The 13298-nt window shown below is 33.3% G+C and overlaps 1 protein-coding gene across 7 annotated transcripts in view; it reads left to right on the forward strand.

Annotated features, from left to right (window-relative positions):
- The window catches only part of LOC127720633 (kazrin-like), an 83305-nt gene that overhangs the window by 36296 nt on the left and 33711 nt on the right, over positions 1-13298 (forward strand). The window contains exon 1 of one of the 7 annotated variants that reach the window (XM_052227323.1): positions 5619-5642. The exons of 5 other annotated variants lie outside the window; for them this stretch is intronic. The gene's annotated coding sequence lies outside the window, so the exon portion shown is untranslated. Of the gene's footprint in view, positions 1-5618; positions 5643-8653; positions 8723-13298 lie in introns of those variants that run through there. One more of the 7 variants, XM_052227326.1, reaches the window with a different exon arrangement.

The following is a 13298-nucleotide window of genomic DNA, read 5'->3' on the forward strand; positions in this document are numbered from 1 at the left end:
TGAATCAACCATCCATAGTAACCTGGGGCTTTGGTGGCTGAGTGGTCTATAGGTAGCTAGTGTCACTAGCCGTCAGCACTGAGGTTGTGAGTTCGAATCCAACAGTGGCAGTTCCGTGGGGGGCTTCTAGGGGTTGGAACCCTCCTTTTTTTTTGATGATCAATGCTTTTGAATGGGGACATATGGTTAGAACCCCCCCCCCCCCCCCCCCCCCCCCTTTATCCTGGGTTGGAACCCCCTTTTAAAAATGGGTGGATCTCCCCTGTCCTGCTCATGGCAGGTGCTGAGTCGGACTCCTATACTCCAATCTCAATTGACTAGGATTGTCAGTTTTCCTACTGAAGGTCGGTGGTTCTGAGACTCCAGGCACTGCAGCTTCCTCCACCAATACAAACTGCCACAAAACATCTGAAAGTGGCGTTAAACACAAATCAATCAATCAATCCATAGCAACTAAAATTTACTAGTAAACCCCCTCTCTAACCATCCTTTTCTTGTTATTTTTTGTGTGGGAAAAAAGATGAGTAAAGTCTTCAAGGACACAGTGTTAATTGATGTACTGCTTTTATCATCAACAACTGTTTAGGCTATAATACTTTTATTTCTAAGGTAAACAGATTTTATCTTTCATCAGAATTTTTGTTATTTAGATATTTTACCACTTTGATATGTTAAGTCAGGGATGAAGCTACTGTTAATTTCTTGGCTTTTGTAGATTTTGTGGTTTTTTCGTGGACCACGAATAGAAATGTTTAATGTCAAGTATAAATTTTCTATAGACGTTATGTCATTATTGCAGACTATGGCAAAACTATGAAGTCAAATTTTCAGGAAAATACATTTTTTTCTCAATCCCCATGCAAATATAAAGAATCCACTGTCAAACTTTTCATGGATTTTGAGGTTGTACATGAAATGTTCAATTTTAGTATGAATTTTCTGTAGGCTTGTATGCAGACTTTGGTGAAACCATAAAGTCAAATATTCACGAAAATACAATTTTTCCTCAATCCATGAAAATTGGTAGAAACAAAAATAAAATTATCCGCAGTACATTTTAGGTTTTATGTAGAGATATGTGGGATAAAACATGTCAGATGGACAGCAACCCAAAGATAAGATAAAACAAAAATACAAAACTTCTTGGATGTCATTTTGGAGAGCATTTGTTGTTATTTTTGACGAAATAGTTGTACAAAAATAAATTTTGACTTCCTGGAATGCTTAATTACTCCTGAATTCATTAAAAAAAATCTTAATCAATGTTTTCCAAATTTTTCAAAGTGAATATCTTATAGAAATGTTGACCTTTTATCCATTAACTTTTATACCACTTTAACAGTTGATTTTAAACATTTGCAAGGTTTCAAGTTGACTAATTTTGTACACTGTTAATTTTAACTCCAATTGATTCAACCCCACCACCAGAAAACATACACTAACTGCTTCCCATCTCTCAATTCTTTTTAACATTTATTTGTCGATGACCATATATATTTTTTTGGCTGTTATGCAACACTGACATTTCTAGTAACAGGAATTGCTACCTATTTTTTCCTGTTTGTGTAGTCTTAAAAATAAAATATGGAACACCACTGGGACCCTATGGAAAATGTATTACGAATAATTGCGCTCTTGTAACCTAAAAATTGGTTAGATTTAGGCATCTACAACATCTGGGTAAAGGGGAGAGAACTTGTCAGGCAGCTTTTCATCAAAACATTGAAGCTTTATCTTAAAAACAATATTATTGCAACAATTTGATGGATGTGAAATAAAATTGAGTCACTGTAACCTAGTCAGGTGATTATCAAGATATATACAGAAGTTAGATGTAGATAATATCATGTTTTTACAGAATTTTATCTATGAATTTGCCAGGTGCCACAATATTTTGCTAGCACGATCGTCTTGTATATCATACTTAAATTTCTTACTTAAGTAAATATTGTAAAAAGTATTTGCATAGCTGCCGAAAAAAAAAAAAAATCTGACAGTAAGAATGAAGATGAGCCCATTATGTGGAGAGATTTGATAAAATTGTTTCACATCAAGGATTTACAAAAACAAATTCTGTAAGTTTTATTTAGTTTATTCTTAAGATCATCTGATTTTGGGTGTTCATAATCGACTACATTAATCAGCTAAGGGTGATCAGATGAATACAGCTGACATCAAATTTGTTTTTCCGTTGATTGTTTTGTCCATAAATTAGGCCATAAGTTTTCTCTTTGAATTGTTTTACTGTTGCATTTTGTAATGTCTGGGCCTATCTTAGCTTGTAAGGCAGTATTGGTTTTGTCTGGGCCTATCATAGCTTGTTATGCAGTATTAGTTTTGTCTGGGCCTATCATAGCTTGTTACGCAGTGTTGGTTTTGTCTGGGCTTATCATAGCTTGTTACGCAGTGTTGTTGGTTTTGTCTGGGCCTATCATAGCTTGTTACGCAGTGTTGGTTTTGTCTGGGCCTATCATAGCTTGTTACGCAGTGTTGGTTTTGTCTGGGCCTATCATAGCTTGTTACGCAGTGTTGGTTTTGTCTGGGCCTATCATAGCTTGTTACGCAGTGTTGGTTGTGCTCATTGCTAATTTCTATGTCATTTGGTCTCTGGTTGATAGTTAATTGTCTCATTGGCTTGAATCATACCTGGCCTTGTGGTCATAAAAGTTTCCAGCACGATTATCGTACTCAGACTCAGAAATCAACCAATCAAAATACTGGATTTGGTGTTTCGAAGACCCAGATCTTTTTATTTTTATATTAGCTGATTTGAACAAATTTATACATATTTGCTAATTTATGATTCATTGTTGAAGGCCATATGGTGACCTATAGTTGTTAATTTCTGTATCATTTGGTCTCTTGTGGAGAGTTGTCTCATTGGCAATCATACCACATCTTCTTATTTTTATATATAACAAAACTGAATAGTATATTATATTTATTTACAATTTTACCATTACAAAGCAAGTCCCCTGAGCCTCATTAACTTTCCAAAAATTTTGAAACAAAACATTAAAAGTCTAGACTTATTCTGCATGTACACCTGGCAGATTTTTAATGTAAAATTAGGATATTAAAATTTCCTGCAAAAAATGTGAGATGATAATGAATAGTTAAGAAGGCATGTGCACTCTTCTTATAAATTGTGGAAAGAGAGCCCTCCCTTTCCATCCCCTCCCCACAAGTTTGTCCTGCATGGAATCATCCAAGAAATGAATGAACAACACAAACTCATGTAGGACGAGGATGAACCAAAATTCTATTATTTCTGCAATAATATAACAAAGAATTTTATTTTTGATTTGAATTATGATACACCAATAGTAAAGAGGAGTTGAGTCATAGCTGTTTACTATCTGGAAGATCTTTATATCATTTTAAATCTATCTGGCTAACAATATCCCCTTGTAAATCTTTTTTCCTCTCATTAATTATGGAATTTAAAAGTTTGCAAACCACATGTTGGGAAGACTTATGTTTTCATTTGTATATTCCTTCAATTTTCTGTTTGAACATTTTATATTTTAATGATGCAAATCCCCCCTTTTCAAAATAAAAAAAAGCAATTGATATGTTGGGCTTCCATAACTGAATCACAACCCTTAATAACCTGATTATTGTCTTTCACAGTGGCGGTTCCAGAGAAATTTTCATAAGAGTCAGGCCCACTGACTGCCTTAGATGGGGGGGGGGGGCTCCAGTCATGCTTCAGTGATTCCCTAAATAATCAACCAATTTTTTCTGATCGAGCTATATAAGCTCTAAAGGCATGATTTTACAGAACCTGTGTAAGATTTTTCTCCCAAGATTGAATACAAGTAACTGGAGTGGAGAAGACATCTGTTCACAGACAAAATTATTCAGAGAAGTTATGGTTTAATAATCTCAAATTATGGCAAATTATCCAGAATTTTTATAATCAACAGGTGAAGACATCTTTGTTTACTAATTAACTCCTAGATAAAAATGTTGGCAGTTAGGTATGTAAATAAAACATCTAAAAATAATCTGACTGTTTTATTAACCTGTCTCTATCATACCCTCTTATCTGTTTCTATAAATAAGTTGTACATTTCTTAATTATGAGAAGTTTACACCAACATCAATCAGTCAATGTTCATTTCATGTTTGCCAGCATTTTTCTCTAACATGGAGAGGTAAGGGTTGAATGACTGATGAATTACATACTCATATTCACAATGAATTAACTGCAGATTGAAATAAACAATTAATTTCCCCATAGGTGACAATGATAGCCTTTTTCGAGATACAAACTTTAGAATGTTGATTTTTTTAACGAAACCTTGCTAGAATTAAAGAAAAATTAATCGGACAGTATTTTTTGGTAAAAAAAATATAGGCTCCCGTTGCTTTTCTTTAAACGTAAACTGTACTTATCTCCCATGCCTATCAATTTTGCACTTAAAGATATGTGTCTCATCCTAGCGTTGAAAAGACATCTCAGTTCTGTTAGGGCTAAGGAAAATAATTTATTTAGCCTTTGGTATAATGCAGAATGCACAAAGTCTCTAATAATTAAAAATAACGGACGCACATATCGACCAATCAGGATTAGCCATACTCTTAATTCTGAATACCATGTTATCGTCATAAAATGGCTGCGCCCATAAAATCTAATAGTTTATTGTAACCTGTAGTAATATCTTTTTGTTATAAATAATGATGTGGGTTAATACGTCAATGATACAGCAACCCAATGACTCAAATAACTTATTGTGAAAGTACTTTTATTCGTGAGGTTTGAGTTGGAATCCTGCTTCCTCCACCAATAAAAACTGACTGCCACAAAATAGCACAATAGTGTTGAAAGTGGTGTTAAACACCAAATAATCAATCAATCATGTCTACCATGGTATAAGGTGAAATTGCTGAAAGACCTCCACCTAATTTATTGTAAATTCAGAAGTTTTTGTGAAATTGCAATGGATAGGTTTATCAAATATAAAACTCACATTTTTATTGTGATAGCATTATTTCTTGAAATCGCAATATTTATCTTTGTATTTCTGTTGATCTTGCGAACAATCGCAATAATAAATGCACACAAAAAATTTCTGAAATTATTACGGTTTTGAAATACCTTATTTTGCATTAAACAAAATAACTTGGTGTGAATTAGATACACCCAATCTAGCTAACACCCTCATGGATATAATGTACATGCATCTCATGCCTACACTGCTTATAGTTATATTGCCATGAATGACTATACAAATAATAAATAAAAAGGGCATGTATATAGATAAATAATAATAAAAGGAAATGTATAAGTTAGTCATCTGAAACAGCAACCCAACAATCTTTGATCCACCCAAGATGTATGATCATATGCAGAAACCAAACAATTAGCTGTTACTATGACCCACCCAAGATATATGATCATAGACAGAAACCCAACAATTAGCTTTTTCTATGATCCACCTATGACACTTGAACAGTTTCACATTTTGAACTAACTGATAGTTTCCTGCACCCATCCTATATAAACCAGTTACATACTTAAAAGTATAAATATTAAAGAATTTTAAGTAGGTTATAATCATAATAAATAACACTCATTCATGTATGATAGTAAGTAGTTTATGTATCTATATAAGGATTTATGTTATAATGAACTAGTAAGTAAATTTTATTTTTGTATTTTCATTTAATATTTATTAAAAAAAACTTCTTGTCTGCTTAATTTATTAAGGCCTTTTTATTTTCCCGCTCATCAATCTTTATGTGGTATTCATTCCAAACGAAGTCTGCTTAATTAGGGCCTTTTTGTTTTCTTGCTTATTGTTCTTTATGTGGTATTCATTCCAAACTAACTCTGCTTAATTAGGGCCTTTTTGTTTTCTTGCTTATTATTCTTTTTGTGGTCTTCAGTCCAAACGAAGTCTGCTTAATTAGGGCCTTTTTTGTTTTCTTGCTTATTCTTCTTTTTGTGGTCTTCAGTCCAAACGAAGTCTGCTTAATTAGGGCCTTTTTGTTTTCTTGCTTATTCTTCTTTTTGTGGTCTTCAGTCCAAACGAAGTCTGCTTAATTAGGGCCTTTTTGTTTTCCTGCTTATCATTCTTTATGTGGTCTTCACAAATTTAGGTTTTGTGTGTGCACACCCTATTACTGGCTATAGGAACAGCTGATGTAATTATACACAGATTGAATTCTTCTGTTTATGATTGCGAAATCTATTGTATGGCATGGCAGACAACAATCTGCTGCACAAGATAGCAAAAAGAATTTTTTTTAAGGGCAATCAGGAACACAGATCTAATTGTATCTGCCATAGTGATATACAAAGTTACATCAGTTACTTTAGGGTGTGGTAGATGAAAAATGTATGACCAATTTTCTCAGAATTAGTTTTGGGGACTCATGTTATTATATGAACATCATCATTCAGCCCAACATAGTGGTATGCAGTTTAAGAAATTGTTGATGTAAAATTTTGCGTACATGTTCATTTTTGATAATTTTATGGTAACAGTCATCTGGAACCAAATTTATGGATTGTATATGAAGAGAGAATACATAGTTTTACTTTTGATAGATAATTGATCCTTGTTTGGAATTTTTATCCATTTCATATTAACTCTAAAGAGTTGACTAGGGGATAGAAATATAATCACCTATACTTCTCTGGTCCATCAGTAAGACTCTAGCTGAGGGGAATCCAATTGGTTGGGGCCTCTGTGGTCTAAGTAGTTCAACAGTTGTATCATTTAAGCCTGCCAACACTAAGGTTGTTAGTTCAAACCTTGCTCGTGGCAGGTGTGATCGACTCCACCCTTAAATGACTAGGATTGTCAGTTTTCCTGCTAAAGGTCAGTGGCACGTCACGCTTCGTCAAGCATTTAAAACTGACCTCCATGATATGGTCAATAGTGCCTGAAAGAGGTGTTAAACACCAAAAATCAATCAATCCATTTGGTTGAGCTCTACCCAAGCCTTGTCTAAATGGGGACGTTAACTCTGTTAGTTATTTCTATTTTTGGAAGGTTGCTGTCTCATTGACTTATATTTTATTCCTATTAAATCTGATTCCTAATTTCAGTATAAGAATCATAGCAATTACTCATTGGGGGTCTGTAGGAGGCCAATTTCAGGCAAATATCTGCTGCACCCCAACTATCATCTTTAAATGCCTTCCCTAAATGATTCTTTAATCTAGATCAAATCAAAACTGCAGAGCCCTTCTTATTGACCTATTTTACTTTTAATTTTTCCAGTCTTGTTATGAGATATTTGCCACTGGTCATTAAACTAAATGTAAAATAAATTGTAGTTTTCCATGGAATTTATTTGTGCATATTTTATCAACAGCTGCAAAACATCCTTGTTAGAAGTTTTTTTTTTCTGAGTGAGTACACCAAATTGAAATGTATTGATATACATATGTAGAATTTTTGCCTTCAGGTTTAAAATTCTTTTTTTAAATTGATGAGCATCTTTCAATTCCTTTGATCTGAGAAAATCATGACTTTTCTTGATAAATTTAACTTCTCTAAAGACTTCCAAGGTTAAAAAAATTTTTTTTTACATACATAATTTATTTAACATGTAAAACATACAAGATGACATTTTTATTTTTGAAACAGATTTTACAATGTAAATATTTTCAAAAAATAATGATACTAATATAGTATGTAAATATAAAAATTATTTATATCGCATATATACTTTAACGAGATGATTTCTTTTTCATTAATATTACTTCATCATGAAAATGTGTGCACACTTTATAAGGGTCAATAAATTTAAAAAATGAAATCGTTCAAAGTTTACACTCGGCTAGAAACGAGAAATGAATTGGTGATTCATGTAAGAGTTTTGTAAAATCAGTGCAATTCTTTAAGATGAGATAAAAATTAGAACCCATTAGATGTTAACGATTCCATGATTATAGATTTCAAAGCTTCAGATTAGATGTCTATATCAGAAAGGTAAGAGACTTTGAGGTGAAATTAACATCTGCAATTTACATACTTAAATTGTCGATTACATTTTTAAATGATGGGTATCAGAATCGAAGCTGATTACAGGTATTTAATCCTTACGATTTAAGAGATACTAATAATATATAAGAAATTTAATTCAAGTTTGTTTTTCGATGGATACAAAGATGGCTAAGATATTGACATTTCAGATTTTTATCTTGGCTTAAGAAATTAATTTGGGAATTGAATATGTATGATTACTGATCATCTTGGAATCAAAGTAATAAAGTGTAAGATATCAGGTGCATTATATTGGAAATGTATTTCTTGAATGTTCTGTTACCTTAAAGGAAGAGTGTCAAAATGGAAGTGGGATACATGTACTTGAGTGCGTCAAATGTATCAGAAGTTCAGTGCACTGAGGAAGTGTAAAACATCATGAGCTTCATTTTGGAAGTGTTTTTCTTGAGTGATACATTACCTTAAAGGAAGAAAGTCAGAGTCTAAGTTGGATGCATGTACTTGAGCATGAAATGTATCGGAAATTCATTTCACTGAGGAATTGATTTTTAGTGAAGACGTACTTGGAAGAATCAACATTGTACACAGATATTATAGCTTTTACATTGGGATGAGCCTTAAATATCAGATATTAAATCAGATGTTTATTGAGAGCTAACCTTAGATTGGAATACTGATGTAGTCACATTGCAGATTTAAATTTGAGGAAAATTTATGGGATACAAAATCCACCTCGGAAGTCAATCCTTGAAATTGTAATTATATGATATTTTGTTTAACATAATTGAAGTGATTTTCCAGATGGCATAAGAATCATATTTCTACAAGGACATCTAAATATTTAGTTATATATATGCTCTGTATCTTCTGGATTTAAAACTTCGGATTTCCTATTCAAATGTTTAATTCTTTCCTGGGAACGGTTAATTGGATAATTATTTTAGCTTGTGTAATCATTGAATCGGGGAATTGCATACTAAATAAGTGATTAGTGATTAGTGTATACAGATATCAGGACATGTATTCATGCATTGAAATATATCGGAAATCTAGGCGGATATCAAAATCAATGTTGGACAGAGATATTTTGGAATCATTTACTTTCGTGGATACTAATTTTCTTGGATTGAGGGAAAATTTTACATTTTTATGCCCCACCTACAATAGTAGTAGGGGCATTATGTTTCTGGTCTGTGCGTCCTTTCGTTCGTTTGTCTGTTCGTCCGTCCATCCGTATGTCCCGTTTCAGGTTAAAGTTTTTGGTCAAGGTTAGTTTTTGATGAAGTTGAAGTCCAATCAACTTGAAACATAGTACATATGTTCCCTATGATATGATCTTTCTAATTTTAATGCCAAATTAGAGTATTGACCCCAATTTCACGGTCCACTGAACATAGAAAATGATAGTGCGAGTGGGCCATCTGTGTACTCTGGACACATTCTTGTTTTTTTTTTGTATTTTCATAGATATTAGATTTCGTGGCTTTTTCAAATCTACTTACAAGTTTATAGAAAATTTGAATATTTAGATTCGTGGTTTAACCTTTACCCATGAAATACACAAAAATTGGTATTCCACGAATAATGATTAATCCACAGTAGTTAAATTTTTCTCCCCCGCATAACGCGTTGCGGGGGACATGGAAATACTGGGCGTCCGTCCAGTCTTGTCAGCGCTCTCACAGGAACAATTCTTGCCAGATTTTTATAAAACTTATACTATAGGTTAATATCAGCAATATCTCGGACAAGTCATATAATGGTGGACGATCGACTTTTTTTATGCCCCCGCCGTAGCGGAGGGAGCATTAAGTTATACCCTTGTACATCTGTACGTCCCAAAATTGGTTTCCGTTCTCTAACTTTAGTTTGCCTCAACCAAATGTTATGAAACTTATACACAATGCTTATTATTTAAAGAGTTATGCCCCTTGGAAATATTAAATTTATGGAAAATGGCCTTGTTAGTGCTCTCAACTCTTGCCCACTAATGGACAGTCCACTCTTGCCCACTATTGACAGTCCACTCAAGCCCCCTATCGACAGTACACTCTTGCCTTTTATGGACAGTACCGTTTGCCCGTTTGAAATTAATCAAATTAATTAAATATTGAATAGAAAATCTTTACATGATGTGTAATCCAACAGTTTGCCACAGGGAACTATCTAGAAGATTTGCCCATACTTTGACCTTTCCCACCTTGAGGGGGTGTAAATGAAACAATCCTTCCTAGCTGTAGTATATCCTGCAATTGATTGCTATGGGATTTAACATGAGATTTATCAACTAAATCTTAAATAACCATTTTCAAAAAGCACAGACATTAGACTTTTAGAGGTTTTACCAGTATATTTGTGGAATCTAAGAGAAAATAATCACCTGTTTTCATTTCCTGTCTTAAAAGTTACCAGATCAAGTCAGGATGCTATACAGGTACCAGATCATTAAGATTGTAAAATAAATGTATCTTTTCTTGGGAAGTTCATCCAGTATGGAATGAATAGTGAGGATTTCCATACTTAATAATTCACTTCGTTGCTTTATAAGTGCGTCAGAGTTCAATAATGTATGTAAATACTTAATTTAGATTGTAAGTACATTATATATATATATATATGTCCATTTTGTTACATCTGGTGATCCGTTTATTTGGCAATCGCCAATGGCAGTCAGCAGGGTTTAAGAACATCCGTTGTTCGACCTGCTAGTCAAATGCGTTTTGTTAAAATATACTAATTCCCTTTTTTGGTCTTTTTGAAAATGTTGTTTGTGCTGTATTTAGACCCCTCTACCAAGAAATTTGTTTTGCATGCACACATATAAAAATTGGGGTATTTATCCTACACAATCATAGGTTTGAACGTTGTTTTCAATTTAGACTTGTATAAATATACTAGTATATACAAACATAAGATATTGATTCTTAGAGAGAGAGAGAGAGAGAGAGAGAGAGAGAGAGAGAGAGAGAGAGAGAGAGAAGGGAGAAAAAAAATTGATTGATTAATTGATTGATTGGTGTTTAACGCCACTTTCAGCACTATTTCGTGGCGGTCAGTTTTATTGTTGGAGGAAGCTGGATTTTCCCTGGAGATAACAAACGTCCTACGGTAGGAAAACTGACAATCCTAGTCAATTAAGATTGGAGTCTAGTGCACCTGCCCTGTGTGGGGTTTCCAACTCACAACCTTAGTGTTGGCAGGCTAGTGATGCAGTAGTTCAACTACTTTTCTCTTGATAAAATTTGACTACTTAGACCACGCCTACCAAGCCCCAACTAAAAAAGACATACAAAGGCTAATAGTTTTACTAGTATGGAAGATTCAGTGTTGGGCAATGTGGATCTAGGGGGCCCCTGAATGGGCTATGACCCACTTTATGGCATTGTGGTGTTTTATTACAATTTCTGAATTTTGACTGTCTGCAGGCTTCCTTTATTATTCATGCAGTGTGTACTTCTGAAACTCAAGGAAACTTTTGCAACTAAGATTAGAATTAGCTACAATTTACATACTTTAAAACAACAGCTATACCATTCTGGGATGATTCACAGTTGAATACACGAGTCAGTGGTCGAGTATTTATATTTTATAAATATTTAAAATGTAGAAAGTCTTATAACAACAATTAACACTTTTAAGGACTGCTGCAGAAAATTTATTTATCTACATGTTTTGGTGCCAAGGGCACCGTCATCAGAATCATAACGACCCTGCATACCTGATGTATCCCTTTCAGGGACTCTACCATACTACAGATTTACCAGACGTTGGTTCACTTTAGCTTTCGCTTGTAATTTATTAATATTTAGGTTCAGATCCTGAAACTTTGAAAAAAAAAGATGGGGTCGGGATGGAAAGATTTAGGTTTCTATAAGGTGTTTCTACCTAGAAAAGGGAGATAACCGTCTAATGTTCACTTATTATCATATGTTCAAAAATTTAATAGAGATTGAGCGACCCAACCCAAGAAATCCAAAGAATCCAGAGTGCCAATTTTATATACTGTGAATTCACTTATTTTCGTGGGTACCAATTTTAGTGGATTGCGGAAAACTTGGCTTTTCATGGATATGTGATTTCGTGGTTCTGTGCCAAATTCTGCATACAACCTTATAGAAATTTGTATTTCGTTGAACATTTAAATTCGTGGTTCACCTGTACCCACGAAACCCACGAAAATTGGTATCCAACGAATAATAATGAATCCACAGTATTATATATCGAGAAACTTTACATACGAAATTCAATTCTGTTTGTAATTTATGATTCAGACTACAACATTCAATGTTATATACAGATATTTGAAGGTTGTCGCTTTGAAATAATAGTTGTGTCTGTAATTCAATTTAGCCTTTTAAATTAAGTTTAGGATGAACAGGAAATTTACCTACAAAACTTGTATATTACGGAATAGATTACTGCATATATATTACAAATAATGTTTCTTTTTATGCAGTTAATTGCATGATTATAGGATGAACTCAATTTATCCTTTAGAATTGAATTTCTGACGTAATATGATCATCATTTTGAATTGTACAGTATAGACTTGAAGGAGTTTCATACATGATATTTTGTGACTCAATCCGGCAATCAGAAATGTAATTTCAAACATGTATATCTGTCTGAAAGATGCATAATATCTATGATCTGTGAGATTACATGAAATTTATTGATATTTATAACAAATTAACAGCAATAACATAAACATATAGTCTTATAGATACATGCATTCTTAAGAAAGTTGTTAAGAAACGAACACATTAATATGAAATGTACATTACTGAAAGATATTTCTGGTGAAATTGATTCGCATGCAATCAAACATGCATTAACCTGGAGCTATATACATGAAGGTTGAAAATTGACATGGTTTGTTGTTGAGGAAATTTATCATCAGTTTTTAGAGGGAGGAATTGAAGGTCTTAATTTATAAATTTACATTTTTTTTACTCAAGGTTTTGAATCAGAAGACAGTTAATATAGCTACAAGCCAGTGTAATTTTTTATTTTAATTTTTACTGAATCTAATTTTAATAAATAAGAGATGGCAAAAACATAATGTTGTAAGACAATTGATTATTGTAGGCAATATATCAAACTGTTTACCTTAATCAGGGATACTTAAAGCAACTTACAGTAATGACAGTTTTAAAAATGTTGGTCTGAGTCACAGTATTGTATCTTTTATTGTATGATTTGGGGGCCACAGTGGCCAAGTGATCTTAATAGTTCAACTACTGTATCCATCACTAGCCTGTCAACACTGCATGAGGTTATGACTTTGAAACCCGCACGTGGCAGATGGGGTCTACTCCTATTTTATTTGAC

Source organism: Mytilus californianus, unplaced genomic scaffold (assembly GCF_021869535.1).
Source record: "Mytilus californianus isolate M0D057914Y unplaced genomic scaffold, xbMytCali1.0.p SCAF_11, whole genome shotgun sequence".
In the NCBI taxonomy this organism is placed as follows: domain Eukaryota; kingdom Metazoa; phylum Mollusca; class Bivalvia; order Mytilida; family Mytilidae; genus Mytilus; species Mytilus californianus.